The sequence below is a fragment of the Erinaceus europaeus genome, chromosome 7, assembly GCF_950295315.1.
Source record: "Erinaceus europaeus chromosome 7, mEriEur2.1, whole genome shotgun sequence".
Classification (NCBI taxonomy): Eukaryota; Metazoa; Chordata; class Mammalia; order Eulipotyphla; family Erinaceidae; genus Erinaceus; species Erinaceus europaeus.
In genome coordinates, this window is record NC_080168.1 from 28,470,551 (window position 1) to 28,480,465 (window position 9,915).

A 9,915-nucleotide genomic window follows, 5' to 3' on the forward strand; every position below is an offset into this window, starting at 1 on the left:
CTAGAGAGAGACAGAGAGACACCTGCAATGCTTGCTTCACTGCTTGTGAATCATCTCCCCTACAGATGGGGAGAGAGGTCTTGAACTTGAGTCCTTGCACATGGTGATATGTGTGCTTATCAGGTCTGCCACTGCCTGGCCCCCTCTATTTATATTTTAAGCACATTTAAAATTAATTATTTTGTTAGAAATGCAACCATTTTTTGTATTTTTAAAGATTTATTAATTAATGAGAGTAAAAGAGAGAGCATCTGTGCATCACTCTGGCAAATGTGGTACCCGGGACCAAAGTTGGAACTTCATGCTTGTGAGTCCAGTGCTTCATCTACTGTGCTACCTCCTGGCATGCTGATTTTTTTTTTTTTTTTTTTTACATTTTGATTTGTGTTTTCAGCACCTTTGCCGAATTTTTTTTTTTTTGCTTTAATAATTTTAGGAGGGGCTAGGTGGTGGCACACCTGATTGAGCACACATGTTACAATGCACAAGGATGGGAGCCGGGTGGTGGCTCAGCGGGTTAAGCGCACGTGACGCAAAGTGCAAGGACAGGCATCAGGATCCTGGTTCAAGCCCCTGACTCCCCACCTGCAGGGTGCTAACTTCACAGGCAGTGCAGCAGGTCTGCAGGTGTCTGTCTTTCTCTCCCCCCTCTATCTTCCCCATCTCTCTCCATTTCTCTCAGTCCAATCCAACAACAACAGCAATAACAACAACAATAATAACGATGACCATAAACAAGGGCAACAAAAGGGAAAAATTAATAAAAAAAAGTTAAAAAAATGCACAAGGACCTGGGTTTGAGTCCCCAGTTCCCACCTGCAGGGGGAAAGCTTTGCAGGTGGTGAAGCAGGGCTATAGGTCTTTCTCTCTCTCTCTCTCTCTCTCTCTCTCTTTCTCTTTGCCTCCAGGGTTATTGCTGGGGCTTGGTTCCTGCACTACACTGCTCCTGGAGGCCATTTTCCCCATTTTTGTTGCTTTTTCTTCTTTTCTTGTTATTGTTGCCATTGCTGTTGTTGTTGTTGGATAAGACAGAGAGAAATCAAGAGAGGAGGGAAAGACAGGGAGGGGAAGACAGAGCGGGGAAGAGAAGGATAGACAGCTGCAGACTTGCTTCATGGCTTGTGAAGTCACCCCCCCCCAAAGGTGGGGAAGCTGGGGATTTGAACCCATGGTCCTATGTGTGCTTAACCCGCTGTGCTACAGCCACCCCCTCCTTCTCCCTTCCTCTCCCTCCCTTTCCTCCTCCCTCTCCCTAACCCCTCTCCCTCCCCTCTCCTCCTCCCCCCACTTCTCCCTCTTGCCAGACTAATTAATGCTCAGCTCTGACTAAACCAGGACTTTTTTTCTTGGAAATATTTTTGATTACTGATTCAATGTCTATACTAGTGATTGGCTTATTAAAGTTCTTTCTCCTTCCCCTCCAGCCTCTGGGGGTAACAGCCTTAGAGAATTATTTTTTTCCTTAGTGTTCAAAGAAAAAGCAGAACTTTACTTTTTAATTATTTTTTTATTTATTGGCTAGAGACAGCCATACATAGAGAGGATAGGGGGAAATGGAGAGAGATTGAGAGACACTTGCAGTCCTGCTTCTCCACACTAAAAAAAAAAAAAAAAAAAAAAAGCAGGATTTATTTCTTTAGCTGGGTGCCAGTGCCTGTGTAGCTCACACTGGATTAGTTCTGAGTCAGCTTTTTGCCATAAATCCTGGTGATCCTTGTGGGCAGTTCAACCTGGGTTCATAGGTTAAGGCTCCCAGAATTTCCTGCCATCCTTGCCCTGACTATGTGCTCTGTTTTTTAAGTACTAGAGATGACCCGAACTGCCCCTGCGGCTACAGACAGACTATGACCCACATAGTCAACGACTGCCACCTCTCCAGATTCAAAGGAGGTCTCGAAACTTTACATCAGGCTCAACCTGATGCTGTTGACTGGCTACGGAAGAAGGGCAAACGCTAGAAGAAGAAGTACCAAAGTGGTGCTCACTGCCACTGAGCAGGGCTTTTAAATTCTTGAGAGCCTCTCCCTTACTCCTGACCATGCTTGCCTGCACCCACTTTTGGATAAGTGAGTTACTTAAGAAGTCATAGTTGTAAATTAGAGAGTTTTTTTTTTTAGGTGATTATAAAAAATAACAGTTGGGGCCAGGTGCTGGCACACTTGGTTAAGCGCATACATTATAGTGCACAAGTATTCAAACCCCTGGTCCCCACCTGCAGGAAGAAAGCTTCACGAGTGATGAAGCAGGGCTGTAGGTTTCTTCTCTCTCCCTTTCTATTCCCTCCTCCTCTCTCAATTTCTCTTAGTCTCTGTCCAATAAAAAAAATAAAAATATAAAAAACAACAATTGTTGCTTAAACTTGATCCCCCAGGGAGAGTGAGAGAAAGAGAGACACCTGCAGCACTGCTTTACCACTCATATTTTTTCTCCTCTCCAGATGGGAATCAGGGACTTGAACCCTGGTTCTTGTTCATAGTTATGTGTGCTGTCTATCTGCTGTCTATCGGGTGTACCACTGCCTGTCATTCTTGATAACAACCGTTCTGAAGGGTGTGAGATGATAGCTTCTTACTGTTTCAATTTGCATTTCCCTAATAACTAGATGATGAACATTTTTCATGTGCTGCCTGGCCATCTGTATGTCTTCTTTGGATAAGTGTCTTTCCAGACACCTACCCTACTCCCTGTTTAATTGGATTCCTTGCTTTTTGTTATTGTTGCTGAGTTGTCTGAGCTCTTTATATATTTTCTATGCTTTCATCAGGAATGGGTGTTTGAGCTTATCAAACTATTTCTCTGCCTTTATTTTGATGGCCATATGCTTTTCCCTCTTGGATTTGCTAATGTGGTATATTGTATTGCTTGATAAAGATACAGTTTCTTTAATTTTCCCCATCATTCAGAAAGATCTGTATTAACCTTGTTTTGCAGATGGAAAATTGAAATTCTGGGAAGTAACTAACCAAGGGTACAAAATCATAGGTTTAGACTTTTTCAAATCTATTTTATTTCATGAAGGGGGGGGGGAGAGAGAGAGAGAGAGAGAGAGAGAGAGAGAGAGAGAGAGAAGCCAGAATACTGCTTGGTTATACACAGCAATAAGGATCAAACCCAGGGCCTCAGACATTCAAGCCCTGCTCTCCACCACTGAGCTACCTCCTAGCTGCAGGTTTAGATGTAGAGTGAGCGCAGAGTCACCTGCAGCTTTTGGCTCCTTGTCCTCACCGCACAAGTACATGCCTTTTGGTAGAAGGCAGCAGTGTCCTCTCAGGGCTGAGCAGTGCTGCAGGAGGCTGGCGGGGCTGGGGGTGGGGTGAGGTGGGGGCTCCAAGTCTTCAGTGCTATTGGACTGGCAGCGACTACCAGATGGGTGGGAGGAGATAAAAGGATTTGAAAATGTTCAAGAGACAGAGAGAGAAAAGAAAGGAAAGAAACAAAATGCCAAGCAACAGAAGAAAACAAAGCCTGTCTGCGCTGCTCCCGGGCGACTGCAGCCAGCTGAGACGTGTTAGCGTGCTAAGCAGCTGCAGGTGCCGGTGTCTCCACGGCTGGAGCCGCTGTGCTGGGGTTTCACAGTGAAACGCCTCTCCCTCAGGGGGTCCTGAGGTTTCTCTTTTTTCTTTTCTTTTCTTTTCTTTTCTTTTCTTTTCTTTTCTTTTCTTTTCTTTTCTTTTCTTTTCCTTTTCTCTTCTCTTTTCTCTTTTCTTTTCTTTTCTTTTTCTTTCCCTTCCCTTCCCTTCCCTTCCCTTCCCTTCCCTTCCCTTCCCTTCCCTTCCCTTCCCTTCCCTTCCCTTCCCTTCCCTTCCCTTCCCTTCCTTCTTCTTCTTCCTCCTCCTCCTCCTCTTCTTCTTCTCCTCCTCCTCCTCCTCTTCTCCTCCTCCTCCTCCTCCTCCTCTTCTCCTCCTCCTCCTCCTCCTTCTTTTTTGCTGCATTATATTGTAAAGCCACAGTTAAGATATTCATTAGTGGGGGCTAGGCAGGTGGTGCAGCAGGTTAAGTGCACATGGCTCAGTGTGAAAGGACCAGTGCAAAGATCCCAGTCTGAGACCCCAGCTCCCTACCTACAGGGAGGCCAGGGTTGCTTCACAAGTGGTGAAGCAGGTCTGCAGGTGTCTATCTTTCTCTCCTCTCTGTCTTTCCCTCCTCTCTTGATTTCTCTCTGTCCTATCCAACAGCAACAACGTCTATAATAACAACAATAACAAAAAGGGCAACAAAATGGGAAAAATAGCCTCCAGGAGCAGTGGATTCATAGTGCTGGCACCGAGCCCTAGTGATAACTGTGGAAGCAAAAAAAAAAAAAAAAAAAGATATTCATTAGAGCTAGTCTGAGGATGGCTCATCGAGGACTGTCTGGACATAGGTGAGTTCCTCATCACACAGGACCATGGAGCAGGTGCCTCCCCCGTTCAGTCCCCCCAGGAAGGGAGGCTATACTTGGGTTCTGGGCAGTGGTGCATTGTGCTTCAGCAGACACGTCACCATGCTCAAGCACCTGGGCTCAAACCTCCCGGTTTCCACCTGCAGGGGGCAAACTTCAAGAGTGGTGAAGCAGTGCTGCAGGTGTCTTTCTTTCACACCCCCACCTCTCTCTCCCTTGCCTCTTGATTCCCTCTGTCTCTATAAAATATAAATGCATATGTCATTATAAACGAGAGGCTACACTTATGCTTATGGAGGTTTATATGGCTATAGCTTCTAAAATAAATGTTGGGCCAGGTGGTCTACCTGGATGAATGCACATGTTGCCATGCAGACACTGAATCCCAGTGATAATGCTGGTGGCAAAAGTAATAAATAAATAAATAAATAAATAAAGTAAATGGGACAGATCAAGGGGGTTATAATCTGAGCCAAGGAATGGGGTAGGGGCATCAAGAGCGAAAAGGGGAACTCATCTGGGAAGGAGAGAATGACATCTTTAGATGTCCATCTTGCCTTAGAATAGGTGACGCCCATGTTTAACGGAGAAGCTATTACAGAAGCCAGGCCTTCCACCTTCTGCACCCCATAATGATCCTGGGTCCAAACTCACTGAAGGATAAAGAATAGGGAAGCTGTCAAGGGACAGGACTGGGTATGGGGCTCTGGGGGTGGGCATTGTGTGGAAATGTACCCCTCTTATCCTATAGTCTTATCAATATTTCCATTTAATATATATATATATATATATATATACTTTTTTTTAAGAAAAATAATAGGTTGTTCTGACAAAGACATTATTTCTGGAGAGGTCCCTAAATCTAGATAGCTTGCATTCTTTAGATAATGACAAAAGTTTCTTCCAAGAAACTGCATGTACAAACTTTTGTATTTACTGTTGAATGTAGAGCATTAATTCCCCAATAAAGAAATTTAAAAAAAAAGTTTCTCCCAAGGTCCACAGGTCTTCAGCTGACATGAGTTCCATTTATTGAAAAAGTCCTATACTGAATAGCTCAGAAACTATTCTGTCTAATATTTGGGGGAGGCCAATCTCAAAGTATCTTCTCTTCCCAGTGAAACTACGCAGAGATTAGAAGTAGTATGATTTTTCACTCTCAGGCAGAATTTGAAAAACAAGATCAGAAGAGAAAACACAAATAGAACCTGAACTGGAGTTGGTGTATTGCATCAAAGTAAAAGACTCTGGGTTGGGGGGGGGGCGGGGGGGGCGGGCGGGGAATACAGGTCCAAAAAGGATGACCAGAGGATCTAGTGGGGGTTGTATTGTTATGTGGAAAACCGAGAAATATTGTGCATGTACAAACTATTGTATTTACTGTAGAATGTAAAACATTAATCCTCCAATAGAGAAATTAAAATAAAAGCAGTGTGATCAAACTTTTTTCCCAGTGCAGGGTGTAAGCCGTGCTTCTTATCACAAGCCCACCGGGCGAGTGCTTGCTTCCTTCCTGAGCCTCTCTGTGGGCATGACTGACAGCAACGTAGCACTTGGACTTGGGCAGTGCTGTTATCACTGCAGATCCTGAAAGTGAGTGACATACCCACCTGGGGCCTCAGGTACTGGTGGGGAGGGCAACTCCCAAGGGGTAATTAACACAAGATGGGAAGCTGATTTGCTGCTGCATGATGTGCTGGCTGCTTGCCAATGTCCCAGTCAGCAGGGAGATGACAAACACCCCATGTGTCTGTCCTCCAGGGGTGCCTCACTCCACCAGCTGACCATGCAGAATGTCACGGCAAGAATAGAATTTGCTCCTTCTCCATTGGTGCCTGTTCTCTGTAACCTAGTGATTTTATGGCAGCTGCTTGAGAACCCTACAAATCTCAAATTTGCCAGTAAGCGGAAATAAATAAATAAATAAATAAAAAATCCATCATCAGCGCCTGGCCTCCTGACCCGCTCTTGAAGTCTGTTGCAAATACGCTGACACGGGAGTTGCTGTATTTAATAGCAAACAGTGTCAGACTCCAGCTCACACCTGGGCTGGGTTAGGTTGCCCTACACATTAATATGCCTCAGACCAGCCTCCGGCTGAGGAGCCCACCACACACTCAGGATAGTAAATCCCCAAGTGAGGAAGGAGCAGCCGGGGCAGAAGGGGCCCTGTTTCCCTCTTTCTAATTTCCTAGAGGGCAAATAATCACCGCAGTCTTAATTATTGCCCATGACCTTGATTATATCAGAGTCCCCTTCCCTTATTTTCAAGGTTCCCAAACATACATACATAGACACCATGATGGCGCTCATCTTTTGCAAACTGAAGAGCAGTCCCGTTAAGTAGAAATGCAGTCAAGACTTAGAAAAATATAGTCAGGTGGAAAGTGGTTCTGAGCCCCTGACTGCATTTTAGATTCTCCTGGAGGGGGTAGGTAAGCTTTAAAAAAAGTGCTTGAGTTTTAACTCCACACCAGTTGTTATGAGTGTACATAGTTAACTGCTTTCCAGTAAATGGATTCAATTCTACCTTTTAGGATTTAAGCTAGAATTTCTGGGATTGAGTTCTGACATCCTTATCTCTCAAAGTCTCCAAGGTGATTCTTTTTTTCTTTTTTAATTATCTTTATTTATTGGATAGAGACAGTCAGAAATTGAGAGGGAAAGGAAGGAGGAGATAGAGAAGAAGAGAGACACTTGCAGCAGGGGCTAGGTGATGGCACACCTGATTAAGCACACGTGTTACAATGTACAAGGACCTGGGGGTTCAAGCCCCTAGTCCCCACCTGCAAGGGAAAGCTTCATGAGTGGTGAAGCAGTGCTGCAGGTGTCTCTCTGTCTTTGTCTCTGTGTCTCTCTCTATCTCCCCCTTTCTCTAAATTTCTGGCTGCCTCTATACAATAAATTAAAATAATAAAAACAATTAAAAGAGAGAGAGACACCTGCAGCACTGCTTCACCACTTGCAGAGCTTTCCCCCTGCAGGTGGGAACTGGGGCCTTGAACCGGGGTCCTTGTACATTGTAATGTGCGCACAACCAGGTGCACCACCACCCGGTCCCCTCCCTTTTTTAATAGGAATGGTGAAAGCAGAATTTTTCATTTTTGTTATTTTATTTCTTAATGAAAGAAATGAGAGAAAGAGAGAAAAGTCAGAGCACAGTTACATTCTGGCTTATAGTGGTGCTGGGTATTGAACCTGGGAGCTCAGTCCTAAGGCTTGGCAGTCTTTTGCATAACCATTATGCTGGTCTCCCCAGACCCTCCAAGGTGACTCTGTTATGCAACCTAAATTACAAAGAAGGCTGAGAAGCTACTAAAGCCTTGCAGATAAGGTAAGTACCCCACTTTCTTGCACTTGCCACTCACTCTGTGTGTGTCTCAACAAAATGGAGGTAATATCTTATTTAGCCTAACTTAGGTGCTCTGTATGCATTACTACCCAAGTCTTCCCTCCCCTTCCCTCCCCTCCCCTCCCCTCTCTTCCCCTTACCCTTCCCTTCCCTTCCTTCCCTTCCCTTCCCCTCCCCTCCCCTCCCTCCCTTCCCTTCCCTCCCTTCCCTTCTCTTCCCTTCCCTTCCCTTCCCTTCCCCTCCCCTCCCCTCCCCTCCCCTCCCCTCCCCTCCCCCTTCCCCCTTCCTCCTTCCCCTCCCCCCTTCCCCCTTCCCCCTTCCCCCTTCCCCCTTCCCTCCCCTCCCCTCCCCTCCCCTTCTCTTTCCCTTCCCCTTCTCTTTCCCTTCCCCTTCCCTTCCCTTCCCTTCCCTCCCCTCCCCTCCCCTTCTCTTCCCCGTCCCCTTCCCCTTCCCCTTCCCCTTCCCCTTCCCCTTCCCCTTCCCCTTCTCCCTTCCCTTCCCTTCCCTTCCCTTCCCTTCCCTTCCCTTCCCTTCCCTTCCCTTCCCTTCCCTTCCTTTCCCTTCCCTCTGGCTGCCATCCCACCCCCCCTTTTAGATAGGACAGAGGAAAAATTGAGAGAGGAGGGGAGACAGAGAGGGGGAGAGAAAAAACAGACACCTGAAGACCTGCTTCACCATTCATAAAGTACCCCCCATGCAGGTGGGGAGCAGGGGGCTTGAACCTGAGTCCTTGCACCTGATAATATGTGTCCTTAACTAGGTGTGCCACTACCCAGCCCCTCACCCAAGACTTTTCTCTCTATTATTGAGGGGAAGGGTGAACTATATTCACCTGTTGCTCCCTCTATGCCTAGTATCTCACACATATTAACTCACACAAGTCCTACTAGCAACCCTAGGAGACAGATGTAAATGATTTTGCAAATGGGAAAAAATGCTAGAATTGAGGAGATTAACTTGCTAGAGGCACACGGTTGGGTAGGGGTAGGGGAAGATGGAGGACTTGAAACAGATGTGGGATTTGAAACATATTGCTGTATGTATACTGCTGTCCATTCCATGTAAATGTGAACTGTTTCCCAACCTCCTTTCTGACAGGACTGTGGAAGAAGGTATCTGTCAAAGCAACCGCCACCTGATGTGCCCTAGGTGAGAAATCACACCTGGCATGAGGGCTGCAGTTGGGGGTCGCTCCCTGCTGAGTCTATGGTATCTATAATTACTTCTTAGGATCTGTTTCTCTGTGCAGGGCAAGACTGCTGAATTAAATGGAGCTATGATTGGAAACACCACTTCTGCATCCTTTAGAATTATGCTTTTCATTATAGAAATAGAGTGAGTCATGGATGTCAGAAATGTTTAATATCCATGTTAAAAGAGAAAAAAATGGTGAAGTTAATTTTAGCAATGTATTTACCTCTGTGTATTAACGATATTTCAATATGTAATATATATCAGGTATTACATATTGTACAGTATTTGAGGTGCTTGATATATTTTATGTTTATAATTCACTGCAATTAAGATATAAAACTTTCATCAAACATACTTGTCCTTTTTCATTTCATATTAATTTTATGTGATTAATAGATTACAAGATTGTAGGGTTCCAGGGTGTCGTTTCACACCATACCCACCACCAAATTTCTGTGTCTTCAACCTCCCAATGGTAACTACCATAGTTCTCACAAAGGATTAGAAACAATTTATTTGTTTCCTTTCCCTTCCCCCCCTTTTTAAACACAGAGCAATAATCCATGGAGTATATATCCTATATCTGCTGCTTCTTCTACTTCTCCTCCTTCTCCTTCTAAGATTTCTTTGTTGATTTATTTATTACTATTTTTTAATTTGATATATATAGAAAGAGTGAGAGGGAGAAGTTGAGAGAAACGGGGAGGCAGAGAGGGAGAGACAGAGAAAGACACCTGCAGCCCTACTTCACTGCTCAGAAATTTCTTCCCAGCAGGTCAAGGCTGGAGGCTTCAGCCTGAGTCCTTGCACATAATATGCCTCAACTGGGTATGCCACCAGCTGTCTCTATCCAATAAATAATTTTTTTAAAAAATGGACCCTGACATAATGGGCAGGAACACCAGAGTTCATTGTTCACCCAACATAGTTTGAATTCACAATCTGATGAATTTTCTTAGCTTAAAGAAGTGATGCATCCTCTTCAGAA

General features: G+C 45.0%; 1 long non-coding RNA gene across 1 annotated transcript in view; it reads left to right on the forward strand.

The window, feature by feature from the left end:
* The window catches only part of LOC132539263 (uncharacterized), a 36,193-nt gene extending 28,477 nt beyond the window's left edge, over window positions 1–7,716 (forward strand). The window contains exons 2-3 of the long non-coding RNA XR_009550526.1: window positions 5,836–5,974; window positions 7,641–7,716. This is a non-coding gene — a long non-coding RNA (uncharacterized LOC132539263). The remainder of the gene's footprint in view (window positions 1–5,835; window positions 5,975–7,640) is intronic.
* The last annotated feature ends 2,199 nt before the right edge of the window (window positions 7,717–9,915 follow it).